At 38.3% G+C, this 27,319-nt stretch overlaps 1 long non-coding RNA gene across 1 annotated transcript in view; it reads left to right on the top strand.

Moving 5' to 3' along the window:
- Positions 1-27,014, top strand: part of LOC134292415 (uncharacterized) — a 61,960-nt gene extending 34,946 nt beyond the window's left edge. Inside the window, exon 4 of the long non-coding RNA XR_009999658.1 lies at positions 26,176-27,014. This is a non-coding gene — a long non-coding RNA (uncharacterized LOC134292415). The remainder of the gene's footprint in view (positions 1-26,175) is intronic.
- The last annotated feature ends 305 nt before the right edge of the window (positions 27,015-27,319 follow it).

The following is a 27,319-nucleotide window of genomic DNA, read 5'->3' as shown; positions in this document are numbered from 1 at the left end:
TCAAATATTTAAAATCAGAAATCTAATACATTAAAATGTAGTAAAGACAGCTCATAGGTGTAATGGAGAGTTTATGTGAGTGAATGAGTGATTTAAGAGTCCCCATTAAGTCTTTCAGCAGTGAAAAACTGTCATTCTTCCAAAATGTGCTGAAGATCGGTATTAATTCAGTTTGTTCTTGTAGTTGAACAAAGAACACAAACAAGATCCATTGAGTATAATTGAATCAAGAAGTTTCTCATCATATTCAAATGACTTTCACAGCGGGAATGTGTTGCAAAGTTTGAGAACATGGGAGACATCCAAGGCTTCTAAAATTTAAAGCAGTAACATCAATCCATGCTCATGTCAGTTGTTTTATGAGCAAAATTTGCTCATGGATGGTATTTTGTCAATGTGTATGGTACCTGGATATAAGAAGCTTAAAAAAATCAGGTGTTGATAGAAGAATTCCAATGTATGTTCCATTTTACTTTTTTCGTTGGATACTTACATAGTCATTCATGGAACAAATGGGCTCTGTTAGAAAGGATGGGAACATGCATTGTCAATGCTATGGAATTCTGAGTTTTGTCGTTTGATGAGGCACCAGCGCTCTATGGCATAGAAGACTAAAGATCTTGTAACTCCCATGATTCCATAGTATTAAGCCATGGCATTTAAAGTGATGTCTAGCTTCATTAATTCTGCAGTATAGATGTTTTGGACAGCAATGGCTCCCAAAGTGACCCATTTAAGGTGGAATCAGGTGTCAAGCAGGGATGTGTTATTGGCCCTACCTTATTTTCCATCTTCATCGCTGTGATACTTCACCTTGTTGTTGGGAAGCTTCCCACCGGAGTGGAAATTATGTATTGGACAGATGGCAAGCTATTTAACCCCAGCAGACTGAAAGCCAAAACCAAGGTCACCACAACATCTATTATAGAACTCCAATATGCCGATTTATTACATCACTTCTACCCCGCCCTTCTCACCCATCAGGAGACTCAGGGCGTAGTCTGTGCACATTCAGAAGAAGACCTACAAGCCACTCCAAACACCTTCGCAGAAGCATACGAGAAGCTTGGCTTCTCATTGAACATCGAGAGAACCAAAGTGCTCTTCCAACAGGCACCAGCTAACCCCTCTGCAATGCCAGGAATACAGCTTAATAGTGTAACATTAGAAAATGTTGAACATTGCCGCTACCTTGGCAGCCACCTCTCCACAAAAGTCAACATCGACACTGTAATACAGCACCATTTGAGCTCTGCGAATGCAGTATTTTTCCGAATGAAGCAGAGAGTATTTGATGATTGGGACATCCATAGAGATATCAAGGTGCTTGCCTATAAAGCCATTGTCCTCCCAACCCTGCTCTACGCCTGAAAAATGTGGACGGTCTACAGACGTCACACTCAACTCCTGGAGCGTTTCCATCAGCGTTGCCTCAGAAAAATCCTGCAAATCTCTTGGGAAGACAGGCGGACAAATGTCAGCATGCTGGAAGAAGCAAAGACCACCAGCACTGAAGCAATGCTCCTATGCCATCAACTCCGCTGGACTGGCCACGTTGTCCGAATGCCAGATCACCATCTCCCAAAGCAGTTACTCTACTCCCAACTCAAGAATGGAAAATGGAATGTTGGTGGGCAGGAAAAGAAATTTAAAGATGGGCTTAAAGCCAACCTTAAAAACTGTGGCATAGACACTGAGAACTGGGAAGCCCTGGCCCTTGAGCGCTCTAACTGGAGGTCAGCTGTGACCAGCAGTGCTGCGTAGTTCGAAGAGGCACGAATGGAGGGCTTAAGGTAGAAACATGCCAAGAGGAAGGAGTGTCAAGCCAACCATGAACGGGACTGCCTTCCACCTGGAAACCAATGTCCTCACTGTGGGAGAACATGCGGGTCAACGATGAGGAAATAGTGTTATAAATATTCAAAGCATCCTTCAAAACATATAGAACCTTTCTTTTGGCATACCACTTTAAAGAAATGCTCCAAATTGTCATTCCTGAGGCCTATAATGAGAAAAAAGAAGAGGGCGGGAGGAAAATAGGTGAAATCAAAGTTGGAAAGTAATTAATACTATGTTTTCCTTTTTAATTGAAAAAGAAAATGCAGTTCTGGTTCATCAACTATGATCCAGCATTCTAACTTCATTTCTGCCAAAAAGAGAGGGGAAAGCCTACACCTTTTAACTAATGGAAAAATACTAATGCAAGTTTAACTTAATAAGTAAGAAAGTATGAGACAAGAGGCCATGTATTTCCATTCTAAAGCATAAATATTGTTTTTACATTCAATTACTGTGACTGCTTATTTTTTTTTCTTGGTAATTATTTCTCCATCACATTCTTTATTATTGTGTCTCTAGTTATTCTGAGTGTTTGGAATTCCTTTCCCATTTATTTTATTTTTAACAATAATATTTCAAAATATGCCATTTAAAACCAGCACAATAATCTTTTCCATTGATCCTAAAGCATACATTTCATTTTGGTTAGGTCTCATCTGTGTGCTTATTTGTTAATATCACATTTAATGACTCCTGTCTCTCCTACCTCACCTCTTCTTTGAAAAAAAAAATGTAGAGAGAGGAGATGCATGAAGGTCATCAGTGAAGATTCATAAACCATTGTGAATAATGTCAGAACTATAATTTAATTAGTGGCCCATCTGTCACTTTCTGTTTGACGAGCACTAAATGTCCAATTATCATTTAATATCTGCTCTAATCAGTTCTGGCAAATTTTTCAGGCACACTAGAGATGATATTAATAGATGCAAGGGAAGCTACTTTTACCACATTATATGAAAGGAAGAGGAAGAGAAAGAGAAAGCATGCCTGTGAAGTCTAGGTTTCCAGCTGAGGTTATAAGAATTCATTCTAATTCACAAGACTGTCTTACTTACAAGCATAGCTAAAACATTATTCCCCAAAACAAAACAACATTAATTTCAAATAGTTAATATCAAGAGCTTATTTACACTATACAGTTACAGAAGCTGGAATACTTCAGTTGTTATGGCTCTGTCTTCTAGAAGCCTGTTTTTTATTGCTTGTTGATGTACTTTGAATTTCCCACTGGAAACACATGCCATTCTGATAGGGCAGTTGAAAAAAAAAGTATTATCCCCTGCTGTCAAGCCACAGTTACTGTGGATCCTGGAATTGGTTTGAGGCCAGCCTCTATGGCTTGTGTTAGCGTATCTGGGCCTTGAACCAGTTCCAGGGTCTCTGGTATAATCACCCACACACTAAAACCTCTTACTTCTATGATGATTTCAAACTGACTCAAATGGACAGTGAATGCTAATTCAAAAATTTCACTGCAGCTTTAGTTGTAGTGTCAAAAATTACACTCTGTAATTGTCATCGTGGATTCTTTTATTTTGCTTACTTTGAAGTCATATTTATTAATATATTCTATGTATTAGAGATTTATAACCTCATCACACATGAAAAAATAAATGCCCTCGGACGCTTCTAACTCAGTTCACTCATCGAGCCCAATGCCACCCATCAGATGACACAGGCTGACTTCCGGTGGGGTTCCGTGAGTGAACTGAGGCAACATCTTGTTAGGAAGCTGTGCTGCCAACACAGTAGCTTTGCCACGTTCCATTCAAAACAATGAGGCTACCGCGGGATGAAGTCGCATGGCAGTGCTTTTCCACATGTGATAGGGAAGTGTCAGTTGCCAGCCAGGCTGCTGGGATTGCCCAGCTGCTGCCCCAATTCATCATGGAGGCTGGAGAATTGCAACACTGGATCCTATCCATGTGATGAGGTCCATAAACAAATGAAAACTTGAAACTAACAATCATCCAAGTATCGCACCTCAGGTTAGCTTCACCTTGCTAAAGACACCAAGCCACACACAGGAAGTAGTCTTTTGTAGTTTATTTAGAATAGGTAAAAGATAGTTCATAAAAGGTAAAAAGTTCAGTTCCAAAAGATAGGTACAAAACCAAGGCTGTAAGCAATAAGTCCATAGAAACATAGAGCATAAAACAAGGTCCTTTTTATGGAAGCCAAAAGTCCCAACAAACAGAATATATCCACAAGATATTACAGAAAGCACAGGAAAGCAGACTTGCTTCTAGATCAAGCGATGGAGTTGCATTGACAGAGAGCTCTCAGCGAGCAGACTGTTTTAAAAGCATGACATAAAGGTGTTCCATTGCTCTTTGAACTCTCGTTTATTGGCTTTATGAAGGCTTCTCTGCAACCCCCTAAATTCCAGTCTCGTAGCCCGATCGAGACCCCCAGAGTCAAGGCCACTGAGCTCATTATCAGGTGGCAAAGCGCTATCCTCCCTTTCTACTCCCTGCACCTGAAATTCCTCGTTAGAAACAACATCATGATTTATTCCCATGGGAACAACTCCCTGCTCTTCATTTCCCACAGCTGGAATGCTCCTATAATTCCTAGCATCAGAGTCATCCTCAAATTCATCCTGAATCCCATCATTATGCACATATAACCCAGAATCTTCATCAGAGTCATGCAAAGGCAAAGGTTGAGCCACAACACTAAGAACAACAGAAAACTCAAAGATTTGAAACCACTAAATCCAGTACTTTGTTTTAAACATGGAAATTTTGAACAGAAAGAAAAAATAAGCTGTCCTCAAATAAATATTATACTTGATTTTTTAATCACACAAAATGTTTGAAGCAAAATGTTCCGCAACCTTAATATTACAACTTGTTCCATTTACTCACATGTTTCACTGATAGCAGGTATGCTGTGTAAAAAATCCAGTCATATAGTCATTATAGACTGGTAGGATAGAAACCAATAAAATTCTACCGGTGATAGATAAAAGAATGGAAATTGTATAAAATGCTTGGCATCATATGTGTAATAATCTTTGGGACTTTTGTTTGGGCAATTAGCATCCAAGTGATTAACCTGGCAACTGTGAAACAACTTAACATACCTGAGTATCAATAAAGGTAAACAGGCAGGTACATCCAAACTATTTGTTCACCTATCTCCAATTTCGAAAATAAAACCAATCTTGAAATCTCAGATCTGTCCAAACACACCTCTGGAGAACTATGGAGGGCATGTATGTTTTGACAGAAGCTGTAAGAATGCTTTAGTTTGATACCAACATTACAATACCACAACAAGCTGAAAGACTTGATGCTATTTATGTCATCATAAAAAAACCTATAGGGTCAAGGGCAAGACAGATCCATGATCAATACTGTTGCAGTTTTGTTTTAAAGCTTTGTTTTGTCTTGACCAAATGCTTCATTTAATAAAAAAGTGCTTCTCATGTGGCGATTGAGCTGTAGCCTCACAGACTCTGATGCCGAGAGAATTAAGCAGTCCAAACAAAACAACATTGTTTGCTTTACAAAAGGAAAGCAAGATTGGCCTCTTAACTGCTAATAAGGCTGACAACACAACATGGTGGGTCCACTTTAATGATAAAATAGCACATTGCAAAGTGAAATTTAATATACTGCCATCTGCATTTTTATTTCAAAAATAGTTATGCCTGATTTTTTTTATATTATGGGAATGTATTGACTGCAGCTTCAATTTTGAAAGCGTTTATTTGGGCAACATGAACCTACTTGGCCCTCTATTATTCTTCCCAGCTCAGTATATGTATTATAGAACATGGACCATTACAATCATGGAGTAGGAAGTGACTGAAATTGTGTGTTCCCAGCTCCATATTTTATTGTGGTCAGTCTATATCCTAAGGAAAGCTGGAAGTGTTCAGTTGAGGTTAACAGAGATACATACACAAGTCATTTATGCAACAGTGTTATGACAGATAGGTTCCAACTGGCATGGAGATACTTTATCTGATAATGACAGTTATTGCTGTAATCCTATGTTTCATAGCCTGTTACTAACATTTTTAAATGTATATTTTGGCATTATTTACTTGAGAGTGTGAATTTGACTTTCACAACATGTCCTATGGAGGATGGTTTTTTTAAAATAATCTATCCCGTTTTTATTACGATTTTACCATTTATGTGTTTTAAATGCAATTTTTTTGTCCTGTATTTTTGTTTTAATTGATATATTGTATTACTGTTTTATCTTTTAGTGTGATTTGTATTATGTTGCCTATGTTTTGTTCTATGTTGTTTGGGCCTCTGCCCCATGTAAGCCACCCCGAGTCCCCGCAGGGAGATGGTAGAGGGGTATAAATAAAGTTTTTATTATTATAATTATAATTATAATAATAATTATTATGTTTGGATGCCATTTGAACTTCACTTATATATTAGTGAACGCCTGAAAAAGAACATGATAATGTCCCATCCCCCAAACCCTACTATGCATACGGATAATTAGAGTGGTCTCTTCTAATCGTAAAGCCAGAAGAGATCACAAAGGCTATCCAACCTCTGTTTCAAAACCTTCAAAAAAGAAGACTCCACCACTCTTCAAGGTGTGTTATTCACTATTGAATAATACCATCAGGAAGTTCTTCTGAATATTCAGTTAGAATATCTTTGTTGCATTATGTATGTTTTAACATGCAATTCTGTGTATCTCCTTGAAAGAAGACAATACATGCACATAGGTCTAAATGACTTGGACATTCTCTACAATAAAGCAGCCCTATATCAAGTACTTTGAGATATACACATATGCCTATAAACATAAACAGTTGCAAAATACGTATTGTATTTTGTGTATCGGGACACATTGCTACAAGTGGAATGACTTAATTCCATTGTGGACATCATTTTTATACTACAGCAATCCATTTCTGTTCTGTCTTTAATTTGTCCCATCTGTTTTTCCATTCCCTTTGAAAGTCTTCAAGCAAGCGACTGTTATAAATTAAAATAGATAAAATAGAGCGCCATAGGTTCCTTTCCACCCTGAATTTGCATGTATTCTATTTTATCTCACCACTTTTTAAAGCTTCTGTCACTTACATCTTTCCTTTGTCTCGCTTCTGCAGAGTTAGAGGCAACATTCTTCTCCCTCCCAGGCCTTTAATAATTATGTGTGTCTAGATCAGGCCACTTGTTAAATGCTGTGCATGATTTTTAGAGAGCGCCTACAATCACATAAGTGGTTTGTGATTATGCACAATAATGGCTCAAAATTAGAGAAGATGCATTTTTAAAGTCTTTCCCCCCCACACTCAGAATGTTTCATCATTAATTTTTATAGTCTTAACTTATAATATTTTCAATTTGTTGAGCCAGGCAGATTCATTTGATTAACTTCTTCAAAAATTAGAAGGAATTCAAGAGACGAGTTGGAGCGTATATCTGAATGATCACGACAAATTACCATTTCTTCTCAGGACCACATGAAAAACAGATTTATCAGTTGTAAGAGAGGGAAAAAAGATGTGCTTCTAAAAAGATGGCTTCTGATGGATCATCTTATTTAACATTAGGACTTTGCTTCAAATTTGGGAGATGAAATTCACTCTAGAAAGGTGGGCAAATCCAGAGCTAGGCTAGATTTAATAAACTAATACATAGAAGGCCATATAAGTCTAACTATATTTCTTCCTAGTCTAGTATTGTTCACTCAGACTGTGAGTAGCTCACAAGAAGCTTGAACATTGTCTCAGTCATTATCACCACTGAGTATTTGACTCTTAAAAAAATAAAACAGAGATGCTAGTAATTTAACCAGGCATTCTTTATTTATAAAGCAATGGACATTTTGTACGAATATATTCTAACCATAATTGGAAAGTGTGAGCTCTAAAAACAGCATCCTTCCAAATGACTTAGGAATATCTGCTACCTTTCCAAATGGCAGGATAATATCATATGGTCCATATGCTAATTCATGCTATCATTCAGGATGCTGTTACATGCTTTACTGTAGGTGTAGTTAGGAGGAAGATATGTTTTGTACTTGAAGTGACTGGCTTGACCTTGAAGGAGGTGGGAATGGCAACAGCTGACAGGGAGCTCTGGCATGGGCTGGTTCATGAGGTCACAAAGAGTCGGAAGCGACTGAATGAATAAACAACAGCAACATGTTTTGTACTAAAGGCCAGTAGCTTGTAGTAATCTTACAAGTAGTTGTTTTAAAGAATCAACTAAATGGAATCTATTAAAATGTTAAAGCAAATTGTTACTTTTAATAAGTAACTAAAACATAAACTAGCTACTTTGGAGGCCTTGAAGCAACGGCAAGTACTTGCTATCTATCTAACCAACTATATCTATATAAAAGTAATCTCTAAACTTGAGATAACTTGACCAAAATGTGTAATAGCACTGTCCAAGTGATTTTATATTCTTAAGGAATTCTCATTCTGTAATTATTTGTGATGTTTGTTCCCCAAAGCACTAACAAATAATTTCAGCAATTTTCTTTCTGCTATGAGAAAGCTTTGGAAAGTCACATAGGATCTCTTAACACAGGACATGTCTGCCGCATATTGCCACTTTTATGTGTGGCAAGGACAGAGCCTGCCGTGCGCCATCACACAATGATGTTGGAGGAAAATGTAGTTGGGGTAATTCCGATGGAGCTACCCGCACTTTCCTCCACTTTTTGCTGTGTGATGGCAGAAAGGGAGATAGGGCAACACACGTTGCCGCCCTGATGAGGGAAGAAAAGGGTGCCAAAGCACCCTCTCCTATCCTCTGGCACCTTCCCTTTCACTAGCAATTGCCATCACAATGGCTCAGCCCAGTCCATGTGAAGAGATCCATAGTTTTCAAAGGTTATGCATAGTTTTGGATGCAGTCTGCAAAATGACGACAAAACCCCAGAAGGTTGTTTTACATCGAAACCAGCATTTTCTGAGAAGGAAACAGCTTTGTGTGTGTGTGTGTGTGTGTGTGTGTAGAAAATACAATTTCAATCCAACAATCCTGTTTTCTGCACATAAAATGTTGTAATTTCTGCATAAGATTTATACATGGTTGGTTTGAATAAAAACAGAATTTTCTATACAGAAATTAATATTCCTGTGTTGAAAATTATTTTCCACACAGAAAGGGCTATTTCATGCATAGAAATATGCAGGGTTTCACACAAAACACTTATGTGTAAACTTTATACAGAATAAACTGTGAAGATTCTTCTTAGTTCAGAAATATTTCTCACCAGAAATGCTCAGTAGGTAAACGTAAAGGTTTTCCCCTGACGTTAAGTCCAGTCGTGACCGACTCTGGCGGCTGGTGCTCATCTCCATTTCCAAGCCGAAGAGCCGGCATTGTCCATAGACGCCTCCAAGATCATGTGGCCGGCATGACTTCATGGAACGCTCTAATCTTCCCGCCAGAGCGGTACCTATTGATCTACTCACATTTACATGTTTTCAAACTGCTAGGTTGGCAGGAGCTGTGGCTAACAGCGGGCGCTCATTCCGCTCCCGGGATTTGAACCTGGGACCTTTCGGTCTGCAAGTTCAGCAGTTCAGCGCTTTAACATACTGTGCCACCACCAGAGATGCTCAATGCTTCAAAAACATATTTTGACATTTTTTCAAATACTTTCAAATATTGTTTCCAACTCTGTCTTATTCTGTAAAACCCAGTGCTCCAGCAGCACTGCTTCTGACTTTTAAATACCCAAATATTTGACTAAAATAGGGGGGAAATGAATGGCTTCTTACGCAATAGAGGAAAAAGTCCAAGCAGATGCTTATGTGAAATCAACATCTTTAAAATGTTAAAGAGGGCATAGAGGAGCGAAAGGCACAAAGGAATAACACTTATGGAGCTTTACCATCTCTTTCACATACTGTTTCTATAGACATTTCATCTATAGAATCTCAAATCTCTTATTAGCCCTGCTTTTTTTGGGAGGGGGGGGGGGACGGACAAAGATAATTAATTTCTTCCATAATAATAGTTTGGTGCATTCAAATATCCACTGCTTGAACATGTTTTTTTTTAACCTCAAAAGCAAAACTTGATTTTGCCATTTTATATAAGGAAAAACATTTTATTATGCCACTAAATAGAATGAGACCTGAACTTCCATGAATTTTGGTATTCACAGGCTGTCCTAGTTCCAAACCCCAGCAGATAGCAAGGGCCTCTTGTACCTTTCCAATCTGAGAGTATTATTATAATTCCAACAATCTTGTTTTGTTGTGCTTGGTTCAAGAGCCAGCTAATATAGGGTCATTTATAAGTTAATTTATCAACTGCTTTGTTGCATCTGATGGGATTTTTCATCATTTGCACAAGGATTTTCAGGCACATACTGTTCTCTGAATATCAAATTTATCATGTTCATTGCAGAAGATCATTACTACAGATTTTTATATAAAAGAATAATGCAATATATTTTACGTTTTCAAACTAATTTATTATTTTGTTTCCAGGGATGACCTTTGGCATATTAGTATGGATTTGTGTGTGAACACTTCTCTCAGATACAATGATTTACTGTCATTTTAACAAATGAAAAAGGAATCTTAGAAAAAATGTATTTGTTCCATTCCCTCCTCCTTACCTTGAGACTTTTTTTTTCTTATTGGATCATGTTGGCCTAGTTTTATACACAAAAGTCAAACTATTTGCATTAAAATGGATGTTATCCAAAGGTGGTCAAACGTTTATACTCACAGACATGGCAATTTCCTGTTGACTTTTCAAAGACAATAGAAATGTATCATGGTTTGGCTGATACACTACAGTCCAAATAGGTATCCGTCAAAGTGGAAAGTGTACATCGTGCAACTGATCATGGGTACTGGTATTAACAATTTCCCTATGGGGTTCCCAAATATTCATGGGTGCTTTATCACTGATAGACTTATGACCTTAGACATCATTTCCAGAATTTAAAAGATTTTCATAGCTACACTCATATTGTTGGAAACAGATGAATAATTCTTTTTGAAGTTTCCAAGCCACCGGAAAGTTGTTGATGAGTGTAGTCAATAAAGTTGTAAAATTGCATCTTTTAGACACAGGAAGCATTTAAGGATTTCTCCCACAGGTTGGGGGACGTATTACTATGCTATAAAGGTTATTGGGTCTACCTATTTTAACAGAGGAGGGAACAGAGCCTATCTGAAAGAGTTCTGCCTGAAGCAGATTGTACTAAACCAGGAGTTCATTCAGGAGGTTATAATCCAGAGTACTGAAATAAGTGCAATAAATACAGAGAAGTAATACAAGAGAGGAAACAGATGTCTTCTGTATAGTGACACATATGTGGAATATTTGACTTATCAAGTACAAAGCAAACCAGTCAAAAGTATTTCAATATCCATATGGATCTGTATACATACTTTCTGCATATCAGTATATATTTCTAAAACGGATGCTTTCCCCCCACAGGCCTGCTGGTACGGTTGGGAATAGGGACAACTTTGGGTCTTGTTTCTTTCAGTCTTTTATAGCTGATTCACACAATCTAGATAATTAAGAATTTTGAATAATTATTTTAGGTGCGGGATTCCACCTCAAGTTTAGACAGATTTGTATATCTACTGGGCCTGAACAAAAAGTCAATTTTGCCTCATATATCAGATCTATTTTGTAAGATCTGTACATATGAGGCAATACAGTAGAGTCTCACTTATCCAACATTTGCTTATCCAACGTTCTGGATTATCCAACGCAGTCTGCCTTTAACCCAGATCCACAGATGTTTCACTAGGCAGCAAGGGCTGAACTTCTAACACATTTAATTTATGACAATGTTGTAACTGTAAGTTCATTTTATGCAATTCTATCTTTATTTGGAGCCCCGGTGGCGAAGTGTGTTAAAGCACTGAGCACTGAGCTGTTGAACTTGCAGACCGAAAGGTCCCAAGTTCAAACCCCGGGAGTGCTGTGAGTGACCGCTGTTAGCTCCAGCTTCTGCCAACCTAGCAGTTCGAAAACATGCCAATGTGAGTAGATCAATAGGTACCACTCCGGTGGGAAGGTAACAATGCTACATGCAGTCATGCCAGCCACATGACCTTGGAGGTGTCTACGGACAACACTGGCTCTTCGGCTTAGAAATGGAGATGAGCACCAACCCCCAGAGTCAGACATGACTGGACTTAACGTCAGGGGAAACCTTTATCTTTACCTTTTTATCTTTATTTGGAGTCAATTTGTTAGAAGCCAATGTTTTTGCAGTCAATGTTTTCAATACATTGCAATGTTTTGGTGCTAAATTTGTAAATGCAGTAATTACTACATAACGTTACTGTGTATTGAACTGCTTTTTCTGTTGATTTGTTGTAAAACATGATGTTTTGGTGCTTAATTTGTAAAATCATAACGTAATTTGATGTTTATTTATTTATTTATTTATTTACAGTATTTATACTCTGCCCTTCTCACCCCGAAGGGGACTCAGGGCGGATTACAATGAATACATATATGGCAAACATTCAATGCCAATAGACAAACAACATTCAGTTTTAGACAGACACAGACGCATTTTTAACATCTTTCCAGCTTTACGATTTCCGGCCACAGGGGGAGCTGTTGCTTCACCGTCCATTGGTGGCTGTTCTTCCTCTTCTTTTCCTCGTGAGCAGTTTTATGGTGTTGTAGATTAGTTAAATTAGCCTCCCGCATAAAGCGTCCCTAAATTTTCCCTACTTGACAGATGCAACTGTCTTTCGGGGCTGCTAGGTCAACAGCTATTTTTTTTTTATGGTCGGAGGCTTAACCCGACCCGGGCTTCGAACTCATGACCTCTCGGTCAGTAGTGATTTATAGCAGCTGGTTACTAGCCAGCTGCGCCACAGCCCAGCTTTTCCTTAATCCCTCCTTATTATCCAAGATTTTTGCTAATCTAACATTCTGCCGGCCCGTTTATGTTGGATAAGTGAGACTCTACTGTATTAAGAAATGTGAGGGGCACCCGTGCAAAAAAACTTAAGAATCTAAACACTTACCTATGACTTTTTGATAAAGTTCAGTAAGTCTCCCAAGTCTTCCAAAGTCAGTTTCATTTTCCGCCCAAGCAAACTGTACCAGTGAGGTGAAGACAAAGAAGCCATTCCTCTTTAAAATAAAGAGAGCCAGGATGACTTGTTGCCATTGTGGAAGGGCAAGCAAACTGAGAGGGAGATGAAAAGAGACACATTACGGCTTGAAATATGGCAGCCACTTTCTTCTGATATGAACAGAATTCTGGGAAATGTAATTTGGGAAGGCAGAGACCCCTATGGCAGAGAATTCAAAACGTCCTGCCATAAACTACATTTCTCAGAATTCTGTTCACATCAGAAAGCCCCAAAGAGGTATCAGAAAGCTATTGTCCATCTGTAGCAGTAACCAACCAGCCATGCAGTTTAGAATTCCAATAATTGATTCTGCAAAGAGAACTGATAAGAAATCTGTTCTGTACTGGGATGAAAATCCCTAAGTTGAAGTTCTATGATATATTGTTGTTATTTATTCGTTCAGTCACTTCCAAGTCTTCGTGACCTATGGTATGTTGTGTGTCATATAGAGACATTAAAGGGGATAGCTGTTGTGGCTTTTTTAAAAAGGTTTTTTGTCAAGACTTTTAAAATTCCTCAAAAATCAGTAGATGTGTGAATTTTTCTGAAACTTGGGGGTGTGTGACTCTGGTTATCTTGTGTCATTGTAGACAAAATCAAGGAAATAGCTCTTTTAGTTTTTTTCAAAAAATGTCGCTTGTAAAAACTTTTAGACATTTCCAAAAATCAGTGGATGTTCTGAAACTTGAGGGGGGAGTAGCAGTGGTAAATGTGTTCTACAATTGTAGCAAGTTTCATCCTGATAGCTCTAACAATGAGGGAGAAAGGAGCCCCTGAAATTTCCCCACTGGCACAATTACTTAACAAAAACAGTAACAGTAACCCCTTACGATATTTTAGAAATGATTTTCTGCCCCCCTAATTTAGTAATGAGATTTGAGTCTATATATCTAGGTAAATAATATAGTCCGGAGGTTTCTATGGCACTTCAAACCTAGGTCCATTAACAGACAACATGAATGAGAAGTAGATGAAAACCCTCTGCCTTGTGACAAAATGGCAATCCAAATTTGCTAAGAGAAAAATAGGGGTGGCAAATCTGACACACATTTTTGTTGCATTAGTGAATTTTTTAAACTTTAAAAATCTTCTATAATTATATGATTTTAATACAGTTAATCATTTAATTAATTTTAAATATTAATTCTTTGTATATTATTAATTTCAGTTTTTAATGGGTAGACAGCGGCACTTCTAGTGGAAAAGGTGGGATATAAATCATCATCACTTTACTATCATTTCATGATATAGTGTACTGCCAAGTTTGTGTCTTTAAATTGCATATTTGTTAGGTTCACAATGTTTTTTGAAAAAGCTTCACCAGAATTCTGTTGGGGCTTATTTCTTTGTTAGTGGACTTATGTCTGTGAAATTTAGAACTGCACAGTTTCATAATGTTCATTGTCAGCAGAGGGCTGCTGTTAGATTATTACATAATACAACTATCAGAGTACCCAATGCATATAGATCTGTAGATCAAGTCCATGGGAGATCTTACTGATGTTCCATTATGCACTTTTGCAATTCAGTAAAGAAATTTCGTATTACTCTGTTACATAGCTAGGTATATATATAATGTTACGTAACAGAATACGTCATATAGGATCCTAGTGCATTAAAAATGAACCAAAACAGAACAAAGAATCCTTGAAAGCTGAGCTCATTGGCACTGAGATATACTACTCCTTCTTTCTCTTTCCATTTCCCCCTCAGTACCATGCATTCTTATCCCTATAGATAGCCTTGTGTTTTTATAACAGTAAAAACTGAGACATTTTCCCCCAAGGGGTATTTTGTAAAATGTATATGAATAAATCTCAGATGGTAGACAGTTTCTCTGAGAGACATTGTTTTGACATTTGGGTTTGAATTTTAAGAGAGCTTAGGAAGAACCATTACCTCCTTGGGCTGATACGGCTGTTTATTTCTGTGCTAATGAGCTACCCAGTGTTTTTCACACTCGTGGTTGAGATCTTGCTGAGAGATGTCTTATTTGTATTCATTTCCATTGTGTCTTCCTATCTTCTTGGCATACATACCATTTACAAAACTTAATTTCTTTTATCACTTATGCATGGAAAATGAAAAGGAGTAAAAAAAAAAACTTCCACAGAACAACAGAAAAGTATTTTTCTGAATGTGAATTTAGCAACTGAGCCAACACTAGATTACAGGATTTCAGACATCATTTTTGATCTATTAGAAATATGGGATGAAATAAAATATATGTGATGATAAAGGAAGAAACCATGTTTTGATTTCATAAGGTAGAGCAGGGGAACACAACCTGGTGTCCTCTAGAAGGTGTGTACTACCGTGTTTCCGTGAAAATAAGACAGTGTCTTATATTAATTTTTGCTCCCAAAGCTGTGCTAGGTCTTATTGTCAGGAGATGTCTTATTTTTTCATGAAGAAGAATTTGCATTTATTGCTGAACAAAAAAAAAAGAACATTTATTATATACTGTACAGTAGTTGTCATCACAAACCAGCATAACCAGACAAACTGTGAAATCCTATCAAGAATTTCTTGTTACTACCATTATTTCCATGTACATCAATCTATAGTATGTACATTTACCAATCCTGCATGCTCTGGTGTTCTGTTCGGCAGGCATGCTTACAAACAAAAACTTTGCTAGGTCTTACTTTCAAGGGAGGCCTTATATTTAACAATTCAGCAAAACATCTACTAGGCCTTATTTTCAGGGATGTCTTATTTTCGGGGAAACAGGGTATAGTGCCCTTAATGCCATAGGCCCTGCTGTCTAGGTTTTATGGGAGTTAAATCTACAACCTCTAGAACATTACTTTTGATTTTCCACCATCCCAACTGGGGAATATGGGAATTGCAATCCATGAAGACTTGTGGCCCTGAGGTTGAGGAAAGGTTAAAGGACATTTTAAGATCATGCATCATATCCACAAGACTTGTATCTAAATTTAAACCCTACTATCCTGAGTAAACAAAATAAACTGCAACCTTCTGGATGTTACTGTATCACAACTCCCACCAATTCTAGTCATGGTATCTAATGATGAGGAATACAGGAGTTGTAGTCCAACATCTAGAAGGCCACATAAAATGACATGGTGGGCCAGATTCAGTTCATGGGTCTTGTGTTTCACACATATGCTCTAGAGCAGTGGTTCTCAACCTGTGGGTCCCCAGGTGTTTTGGCCTACAACTCCCAGAAATCCCAGCCAGCTTACCAGGTGTTAGGATTTCTGGGAGTTGAAGGCCAAAACATCTAAGGACCCACAGGTTGAGAACCACTGCTCTAGAGCATAATAATAAAAATTAGCAAAACTATTTAACAGTTTTGTCATGCTAAAACCTATTTGAAGTTTTCTGCCTCATAATTCAATTCCTTTGTCATTTATTTGCTGATCCTCTCAAACTCAGCGAGTGTGAGGGTGATTTGGCTGCAACATCTGTCACCCCATTGGTCACCAGGATTGATTCGGCTGATCTTGCTGGCTAGGTGGGTTTCCCCTTTCTACTTAACTGTTCCATGTGCGTCCCTCCCAAAGCTGCAGACTCAGTGGAAGAGGATGATGTCCCAGGAAAAAAGGAGTGTACCGAGGTCCCCATTTTTTGATTCTGGGTATACAATACGAGGGTTGAATGAAAAGTAATGCCTCCACCTTCGTAACTCCTCAACAGATGGCAGTACTGGTATGCGGCATGTACTGGCTTTGTTCAGTAGACTCTCCTCTACAGTTCCATTTGGTGGGAAGCCTTAGCACTGAACGGTTGTGTTGTTAAACTGCGAAAATTTGAACCCTGCACAGACAGTCGGTCAATGTGACTTAAGCAACCTGCAGTCATTGAATTCTTGATAGCAGAAGGTGTCGCCCTAAAGGAGATGAGTTGAAGGCTGCACCAACTCCATGTTCAATTCCCACCCATCCTAATGGGCAATACTGCACCATTTTTTATGGATTGGCCCCTCTCAATTTGTCCAAGGGACCTTCTGCACTTCACAGTTATAGCATTATGATTCTAGTTTCACTGTTCTTACAGAACCCTGGGGTCTGTATTCTTGTGAAGCACTAGAGCAATTTAGAATCGTAAATACCCCTTCCTAAACTACAAATACAGGAACTCCAGATGTACATGCACTTCTTGGATTGAATTTCACTAACAAAGTGCTGTTGCATAACACAATGAGTGTAAAATAATGATCTATCTCCTTGATATAGAATTTCAGCTAAGATAAAATCAGATTACCACACAGTACACAGGGAGCTGTTTTACTCTTAGTCAGAACAGTGGTTTGTCATAGTTACTGTTGTCTATTCTAATTGGTAGCAAATCAATTAGAAGTTTCTGGCTGGAGGACTTTCCCAGTCTTATACTGAGTTGTCAGAAATTATGGTATACCTGACCTACCAGTGTGCTACAATTGTCCTCTTAAAATAGGTAGGTAGATATTAGATGGTTAGCAACATAATGATCTGAAATTTCAACCATTCATTTAAAACCTGACTTATAATGATATCTGCTGAACAAGGACAGAAAAGATTAGCTGTACCTTTGTTATATTCCTGAATTTGACAGAATCTTACAGAAATAATTCCTGAAATATATGATGGAGATTGCTCTCAGCACTTACTAAATCTAAGCAATATTGATTTTATTTGACTGGGCATGTCAAGTTCTAAACTTTGCTGTGCTCATACAAAAAGCCAGCACTGGCTGAAATAGATCCCCCTCCCCCTTATCGCAGTGTGTGTTATCAAGAAGGATCTTTTCTCAATATAAGAAATTGTGTTGTCATTAATTGTACTGTTGGAATCAGCATAACGTGTCTTGTTGAGGTTAATTAATAAGCAAAATATTGCCACAACTGGAGAGAAAATTATTATGCATGCCAACAAAGTTGTGATATATGTGTGGAAAACTCTTTGAATTAATTCCTCCAAAACAAGTGTATATGCTTGAAGTCGATCTAAATAAAATAAGATGGACAGAATCCGTGTATAGGAAGCATTAAGAGTACACATACTGTCTCTTTATTATAATATCCATTTCTGATGCATTCAAAATATGGGAGGAATGTTATAAGAGGAAAAGTTACCATGAACACATAGTGAAAATGCAGTGAAATTGCACATATTGAAATGGTCTGCTGATGTGCTCAATTTCACCATGTGGCTAGTGACCGTTTTTTTTACTGAGCCTGGATGGCACTGTGTGCATAGCAAATGGGCCATTATTGGAGACGTTAACACTTAAAAAAAGTTTAGGTGAGATTATTAATAACTGTTGTTGCAACATTCAATGGTGTGTAGAAAGCGTTTCGAACAGATGCCTCCAGTGTACGTTCCTCTGTATAAATAATTATATAGCTGAAATTGTTCTAGCAAAGAAAGGAAAAGTAGAAGACATTTGTAGTCAGATTATAGGAATAGAGATTTGCATAATCTTATGGAGCCCCCATGCTTTGCCTGTCCCTGATTTCTGAAGCAATCAAATGGTACTCCATGGGACATCCAAAAAATGAAAGAGCAAAAGAACTAGCCCTCCTTTCAAATGCCTTTTGTGATGGAACAGCCCCAATTGATCCATGGTCATTTTGCTTGTTCAGCTGCTTTTTAAATGTCCTAATTTCTCTCCTCCTAACTCAATATTTGTTGTACGCTTCCTTCAATGCCTGAAAATTGATCTCAGATTGATTTAGCAGGTGGAGACAGAAGAGAATACAGGATCTTGTCCTTCCCTATAGATGCAGAAAGAAGCAAACTGCTGTAGTATTTCCTAGTCTGTGGGTTCTTAATTCTTAATACCTTTTGCCATATTGACATCTAGAGTTGCTTGACCATGTTTCCAGCTTTTCATTGGTAAAGTGTATAGGCTTACTATTCTGCCCATATCCTATTATTTTGGGCTTCAGCATCACACAATAAGGTCCCATCTACACTGTCCCATAATAGGGATGTGCAATTTGGCAAAACCCTGTGCCATTTTCGGTGCCCAGTTTTTAGCTCCTTCCCTGTTCCATTTTAGGGAACTTCCTGAATTTAGGAGGGGTTTCTGTTTCATGCCGGAAAAATTTAGTCCATTGGTACCAATAAGGAAACTTTAGAGTAGTGGTTCCCAAACTTATTTGGCCTACTGCCCCCTTTCCAGAAAAAATATTACTCAGCGTCCCCTGGAAATCAATTTTTTTAAAATTTTAATAGCAATTAAACAGAAAGATATATGTATTAAAGTTTCTACCTTTTTCGTAAAATATAGTAAAGAAAGGTGTAAATTAGAAACATTGAAGTTTGAAATTATAAAACTATTTTTTAACTCAGAGTAGAAAGGTAATACAAAAAAAAGATGCACCTGTGGCCATCACCGCCCCCCTGGATCGCTGCAGCGCCCACCAGGGGGTGGTAGCGCCCACTTTGGGAATCACTGTTTTAGAGGCTCATTTCTCCATCATTTTTAGGCCTATCACTTGTACACCACATTTACTCTTGCAAGCATGTCAAGTTTCAGAACGTTTAACCAATCCACTAATTTTTTGGAAATCTTTATACTTTTTGCTATAGCATTTTTTTAAAAAAAACTACTAGAGGGGTTTCTGGGAATTGAAGTCCCAAGTTCATGCCACAAAAGAGGAAGAGAATAGACACAGTCAACCAGGCCTCTGATTGGCTGAGAAAGAAGTACACACAGAGAGAAAAACTCTATTCCCGTCATGCTCCGGGAAGGAGCACAAGGCTCCTTCAATGCTTGCGCCACACAAAGTGCTGGGAAAGCAAGTTCCCATTTGCCTCAGGTAGACACTGGGGGGGGGGGTGGCACTTTGGGAAGAGATGGAGGAGACTGCTGGGGTAGAAAGCAAACTAGGAGCAGCAGCTCTCCTAATTTGCAAGGCTGCCTTGTCCACTCTGCTGCCTCCACCACGGGTAGAGTGTCACTCAGCCCCATTGGTCCGCATTAGCCCCCATTAGCCCAAATGATACAGCTGCTGTGGTCTAATCTGTGCCCGCTAAGGCTTTGGCTGCCCTGCGCCTGGCTTGTTTTCATGAATTTGGTAACCAAATCCACAGAATTCTCTGAATCTGGCACACTCCTACCAAATAATGCCTTTTCTAACTGCATTATATGGCAGTATAGATTGTGCCTTAGTGATAACAGATTTACACAGCTAAGCTGGATGGCCATCTGTCGGGGGTGCTTTGAATGAGGTCTCTTCCACCTGTACGATTTTATGATTCTATGATTCTACTGCACTGGGTGATGTCTTTGTATGCTGTGCTTATAACTCCTTTCAACACAGACCTGTATTGCACTGTTATCCCTTGGTAAGAAGTTCCTATAAAGATAGGATACATATATCTATCTATCTATCTATCTATCTATCTATCTATATATATAAAAGAGTGATGGCATCACGGCAATTCACAAAACAACAAAAGTACAGGCCCCCCAACCTCAAAATTTGACAACACAACCCACCATCCATGCCTCAAGGTTGATACAACAAAAAGAAAAGAAAAATAAAGTCCTAATTAGAGGGAGAGCAATAATTTTTTTATCCAATTGCTGCCAGTTTAGAGGGCTAATCTCTGCCCACTTGGTTGCCTAGCAACCAAGGGACAGCCAGGTTTCAGTTAGGGGACAGGCAGATTTAGGCCTCACTTAGACTTCTTCCACAGATTATCTAATTTGCACTGGATTATATGGCAGTGTAGACTCAAGGCCCTTCCACACAGCTATATTACCCATTTATAATCTTATATTATCTGCTTTGCACTGGATTATCTTGACTCCACACTACCATATAATCCACTTCAGTGTGCATTTTATACAGCTGTGAAGAAGGGGCCTCATATAATCCAGTTCTGAGCAGATAATATAAGATTAGAAATATACAGTAGAATCTCACTTATCCAACGTAAACAGGCCAGCAGGATAAGTGAATATGTTGGATAATAAGAAGGGATTCAGGAAAAGCCAATTAAACATCAAATTAGGTAATGATTATACAAATTAAGCACCAAAACATCATATTATACAACAAATTTGACAGAAAAAGTAGTTCCATGCACAGTAATGCTATGTAGTATTTACAGTAGAGTCTCACTTATCCAACACTCGCTTATCCAACGTTCTGGATTATCCAACGCATTTTTGTAGTCAATGCTTTCAATATATTGTGATATTTTGGTGCTAAATTCATAAATACACGAATTACTATATAGCATTACTGTGTACTGAACTACTTTTTCTGACAAATTTGTTGTCTAACATGATGTTTTGGTGCTTAATTTGTAAAATCATAACTTAATTTGATGTTTAATAGGGTTATCCTTAATTCCTCATTATCCAACATATTCGCTTATCCAACGTTCTGCCGGCCCGTTTATGTTGGATAAGTGAGACTCTACTGTACTGTATTTACAAATTTACCACTAAAATATCACAATGAATTTAAAACACTGACTACAAAAACATTGATTATGAAAAGGCAGACTGCGTTGGATAATCCAGAACATTGTATAAGCGAATGTTGGATAAGTGAGATTCTTCTTTAATATGAAATAATTACTGGGATAGAATAATGCAGAACAATATAATCTCTAAAACCAGGACAGTAAATAAACAGGGGAATTCCACACAGGAAACAATCGGGGCCAGCTAACACCTCCCAACAAAGTATTCCCATCATCAAAGTCTGGCAAATCCTGTTTTCTCAGGGCCACAGACAGTAGAAGCACATAAAATATCGCAAACAACACCACTCTGAAAACAAGGGAATTCCAGACAGGAAACAATCAGGGCCAGCTAACACCTCCCAACAAAGTATTCCCATCATCAAAGTCTGGAAAATCCTCTGTTTTCTCAGGGCCACAGACAGTAGAAGCACATAAAATATCGCAAACAACACCACCCTGAAAACAAGGGAATTCCAGACAGGAAACAATCAGGGCCAGCTAACACCTTCCAACAAAAAATTCACCCAGGGAGGAAACAGCCAGGCTTTAAAGCTGCAAGGCCATTACATCCTAATCATTTTCCCTAATTGCAGCATTCATACTTGCCTCCAACAGACAAAAAAAAACCAATCAGAAATATTGTATATTCACAACCTTTAGGAAATAATATCCCCTGATGGCGCAGCGTGTTAAAGCGCTGAGCTGCTGAACTTCTGGACTGAAAGGCCACAGGTTTGAATTGGGGGAGCGGAGAGAGCCCCCACTGTTAGTCCCAGCTTCTGCCAACCCAGAAGTTCGAAAACATGCAAATGTGAGTGCATCAATAGGTACTGCTCCGGCGGGAAGGTAACGCCGCTCCATGTAGTCATCCCACATGACCTTGGAGGAGTCTACGGACAACGCCGGCTCTTCGGCTTAGAAATGGAGATGAGCACCAACCTCCAGAGTCAGACACGACTGGACTTAATGTCAGGGGAAAACCTTTACCCTTTACCTTAACTACCACCAATTCCTCAATACTTTATTTCCCAGACCACCAGACTTCGCCACAGCAACGCGTGGCCGGGCACAGCTAGTATATATATATAATTTATCTATATATCTATATATCTATATATTCTATCTATCTATCTATCTATCTATCTATCTATCTATCTATCTATCTATCTATAGATCTCTACTGTTGATCCCTTGTATATGCAACTGTTTCTAAGTAGTGTTGGATTAGATGTGTTTATAGAAGCATGCAAACGACATAGAAGCTCATTATGCTTAAAAATTCTAAGAGGAAATGAAGAAAGACATAAATATTGCAATTTAAGTAAATGGAAATTCATATAAAAGGTAAAGGTTTCCCCTGACGTAAAGTCCAGTCATGTCTGACTCTGGGGGTTGGTGCTCATCTCCATTTCTAAGCCGAAGAGCCGGCGTTGTCCGTAGACACCTCCAAGGTTATGTGGCCGTCTTGACTGCATGGAGCGCCGTTACCTTCCCGCCGGAGCGGTACCTATTGATCTAGTCACACTGGCATGTTTTCGAACTGCTAGGTTGGCAGAAGCTGGAGCTAACAGCGGGCGCTCACTCCACGCCCGGGATTTGAACCTGGGACCTTTTGGTCTGCAAGTTCAGCAGCTCAGTGCTTTAACACACTTTGCCACCGGGGCTCCTCAAAATTCATATATATTAGCTAAAAGTAAATTTGTTTAACAACTGACTTCCACTGAGTTCTCCTGAGTTAGAATACTTTTTAACGCTTTTCACTCCCCCCCCCCCCCAATAAAATTTAAGGAAGGAGCATTTTCTTAAGCTAGTGTGAATGTATTCTCTAGCTCATCAATATTAGTATTGTGCAGATAAATATGTAATTACTTTTCCCCCATACTCATTAAGCTTCATATTTAAATAGGATTCAAGGAATATTTTAATTTTCATGTCAGCTATACTCTGCTTATTTGCAACAACAACCATGACAATAAAATAAATCTTGATGCGCTCCTGCTTTTTTAAAAAAAATAAATTTAAAATCTTGGGTTACTAATTGAACACTGAAAATCTCTTGAAGAAGAGAGTTGTGGATTAATTTTTAAATCAGTTTTAATCTGCTTATTCGAGTTTCATTACTATGCTGTGGATATTTATAGTGGGGGGAAAATACAGTACTTAACCTTTAATAATTTTCCTGCTTTCAGTATACTTAATCCAAAAAAAGGCCAGAAGCCATGATATATGAGAAATAAGATTCTTGGGAAAGGTAATAGGTTTCCTATAATATCATGTGTAATTAATTATATTAATCACTTAAGAATTTTGATGGTGTATTAAACATACATTAATAGATTGCAAGTCTAAAATAGTACTGTATGCACCAAAGTTAAGCAGCTATAGGTCTGCCAATGATGGCTGCACACTAATAATAATAATAATAATAATAATAACAATAATAATAATAATAATGAGACAGAAGGCCTGATCCTTGCAGCCCAGGAGCAAGCCATCAGAACAAATGCAATTAAGGCCAAGATCGAAAAATCAGCTGATGACCCAAAATGCAGACTGTGCAAGGAAACCGACGAAACCATTGATCATATCCTCAGCTGCTGTAAGAAAATTGCACAGACAGACTACAAACAGAGGCACAACCATGTGGCCCAAATGATTCATTGGAACTTATGTCTCAAGTACCACCTCCCAGCAGCAAAGAACTGGTGGGATCACAAACCTGCAAAAGTATTGGAAAATGAGCACGCAAAGATACTGTGGGACTTCCGAATACAGACTGACAAAGTTCTGGAACACAACACACCAGACATCACAGTTGTGGAAAAGAAAAAGGTTTGGATCATTGATGTTGCCATCCCAGGTGACAGTCGCATTGACGAAAAACAACAGGAAAAACTCAGCCGCTATCAGGACCTCAAGATCGAACTTCAAAGACTCTGGCAGAAACCAGTGCAGGTGGTCCCGGTGGTGATCGGCACATTGGGTGCCGTGCCAAAAGATCTCAGCCGGCATTTGGAAACAATAGACATTGACAAAATCACGATCTGCCAACTGCAAAAGGCCACCCTACTGGGATCTGCACGCATCATCCGAAAATACATCACACAGTCCTAGACACTTGAGAAGTATTCGACTTGTGATTTTGTGATATGAAATCCAGCATGTCTATCTTGTTTGCTGTGTCATAATATAATAATAATAATAATAATAATAATAATAATAATAATAATAATAATAATAATAATAATTATTATTATTATTATTATTATTATTATTATTATTATTATTATTATTTACCCACCTCTCCTAATGGCTTGAGCAAGTCCAACAAATTCAAAAACAAATGAACATAAAATGAATGTCAAACACAATTAAATACTAAATTTCATAGATAAACACACACACACACACACATATGAAAACTCATACCAAGTACAGCTACAGGACTGACATATAGTGGTAATAGATGCAAATCCAAACTCATGATTGAAAGTTGACTGTGTAGGCCTTCCCGAAGAGATGGGTCTTCAATTGCATTTTAAATTCTGGCACCCCATGCAGTTGGCGAATCTCTTTAATCCGATGTAGGGAGAGAAGAGTGAAGAATCTTGCCTTTTCTGGTAGACTCAGGCAAACACAAACGGCTACAGTATCCTCTAGGTTATGTTTTGATAATTATTATAATCTTGACTACACTCGAATATTGCTTGGCGATATTATGTCCTGTATGTCCTGATTTTCATCCAAGAAATGTTGGAGTGATTGGGAACTGGAATCCAAAAGCATCTGGATGACAATTGTCCACCTGATATAGACAGTAGGGGTGTGCAAAATTTAGTTTCTAATTAGTAAGTCATATCTAATTTGTAAGTTTTATATATACTAAGAGATATTAAGAGATATTAAGAAACACTGGGGGTGGCACCCACACAAAAACTTAAGAATCAAAACTCACCCAAGAATTTTTTGTTTGAATTCTGTAATTCTTGGAAATCTATAAAAGTCAGTTTCATTTTCAGCGCAAGTGGAAGCCAACAAGGCTGCAATTTCCTTTTAAATTAATAGCCTCTCACCATAAGGAAAGGAAAGCAGTAGGGCAGGACAAACTTGATGAGCTGGGAAATTAAGGGCACTTCCAGACAGGTATTTATCCGAGGACAGCTCTCTTGGTGCAGAGCAGGAGAGGGGGGGGGGGGAGAGAAATTTCCCTCCTCCCCCCGCTCTCCTGGCACATCATTGCTATACAACTGTCGGACCACTAATGGAGGCCTGGTAAGTTTTTTCTTACTTTCAAAGCGGCTTTTGGGGATGGGATAGGGGTTCCTGTGGTTATCCGGCCTAATTTAGCCCAGAAAACCATGGGACAGCTGGGTCAAATTAATTTGTGATTTCTAGAAACATCATCTGGACAGCCCTTTTTTGATGCGGGAAAGCCTGCATTAAAGGGGCTGACTCGATGGGCCCTAAGAGAATTCTGGGAAATGTAGTTTGCGAAGGTAAGGAGCCCTATGGCGGAGAATTCAGAAGGCTAAACTACATTTCCCGGAATTCTGCTCAGCATCACAAAGCTCTAATTAGGTTTTTAAAAATGTTGTTTGTAAAAATTATGAAAATTCCCCAAAAATCCGCGGATGAGTAAAATGTTCTGAAACTTGATGGGCTAACAATGGTAAATGTATGAAAAAGCAGTGAACTCGTTATAGTTATAATACAGATCCCATATAATTTTGGAAACACTTTAGAAATAATTTCCCCCCGCCTCCTAATTTCGTAATGAGTATTGAAATATTTTTTTTATTGATCACACAGGGCTAATATGAAGCTTTTGATGGAAGAACCTCAGGCCAAAAACAGGTGACCATATTCAACATGGAAAATCAACTGAATCTTAATCAATGCAACAAAACATGACAGTGTTTATGACATCTGAGAGCCAAAAACAAGTGACCATATTCAACATGGAAAATCAACTGAATCTTAATCAATGCAACAAAACATGACAGTGTTTATGACATCTGAGAGTCATCAGTTAGACCAGAGCTTTCCAAACTGTGTATTGCAACATGTTAGTGGGTCAGCTGCAGTGTGTAGGTATCATAAGAACATAAGAAGCAACCTCTGAGTCTATGTGAAATAAGCAATAGCAATTTGTATGCATTTTTATACAACAAAGGGGCCGGACTGTGGCGCAGGCTGTTGAGCAGCTGCAATAAATCACTCTGACCATGAGGACATGAGTTCGAGGCCAGCCCATGGCGGGGTGAGCACCCGTCAATAAAAAATAAAAAATAACCCCTGCTCGTTGCTGACCTAGCAACCCGAAAGATTGTTGCATCTATCAAGTAGGAAATAAGGTACCACTTATAAAAAAAAGTGGGGAGGCAAGGTTAACTAATTTATGACCTGGAATGAGGAAGTGCAGTCAGAGTGGATGATGAAGCAGCTGCTCCCCCCGTGGCCAGAATCGAACATCCTCTCAGAAGAAGGTTAACTTGCCTCTGCGTCTGTCTCTGTCTCTGTTTGATGTGTTTATGGGCATTGAATGTTTGCCCTATGTGTGTATAATGTGATCCGCCCTGAGTCCCCTTCGGGGTGAGAAGGGCGGAATATAAATACTGTAAATAAATAAATAAATAAATAAATAAATAGTAGTAGTAACATTATTAATATTAGTATTAGTAACATATTGCTACTAATAAATGACAAAAATCTTGGAAATGGATATTATTCTACAAATCATATATTTTAAATTATAAATGAAAGGTTTTCATGAAATATGTTGTGTCCCAATACATTTCCTTATTGAAAGTTAAGTTATGTATGTGTCCATATCTCTTATAAGGGGTTGGTTTAACCTCCAGTTTGCTAGTAAAACTGAATTATTGTGTCACAAAATGATGTATGTCTCAAAAGTGTGTCTCTAACATCAAATGTTTGGAAAGCTCTGAGACGG

The sequence above is a fragment of the Anolis carolinensis genome, chromosome 6, assembly GCF_035594765.1.
Source record: "Anolis carolinensis isolate JA03-04 chromosome 6, rAnoCar3.1.pri, whole genome shotgun sequence".
NCBI lineage: Eukaryota > Metazoa > Chordata > Lepidosauria > Squamata > Dactyloidae > Anolis > Anolis carolinensis.
This window is presented reverse-complemented; position numbering and strand designations above follow the sequence as displayed.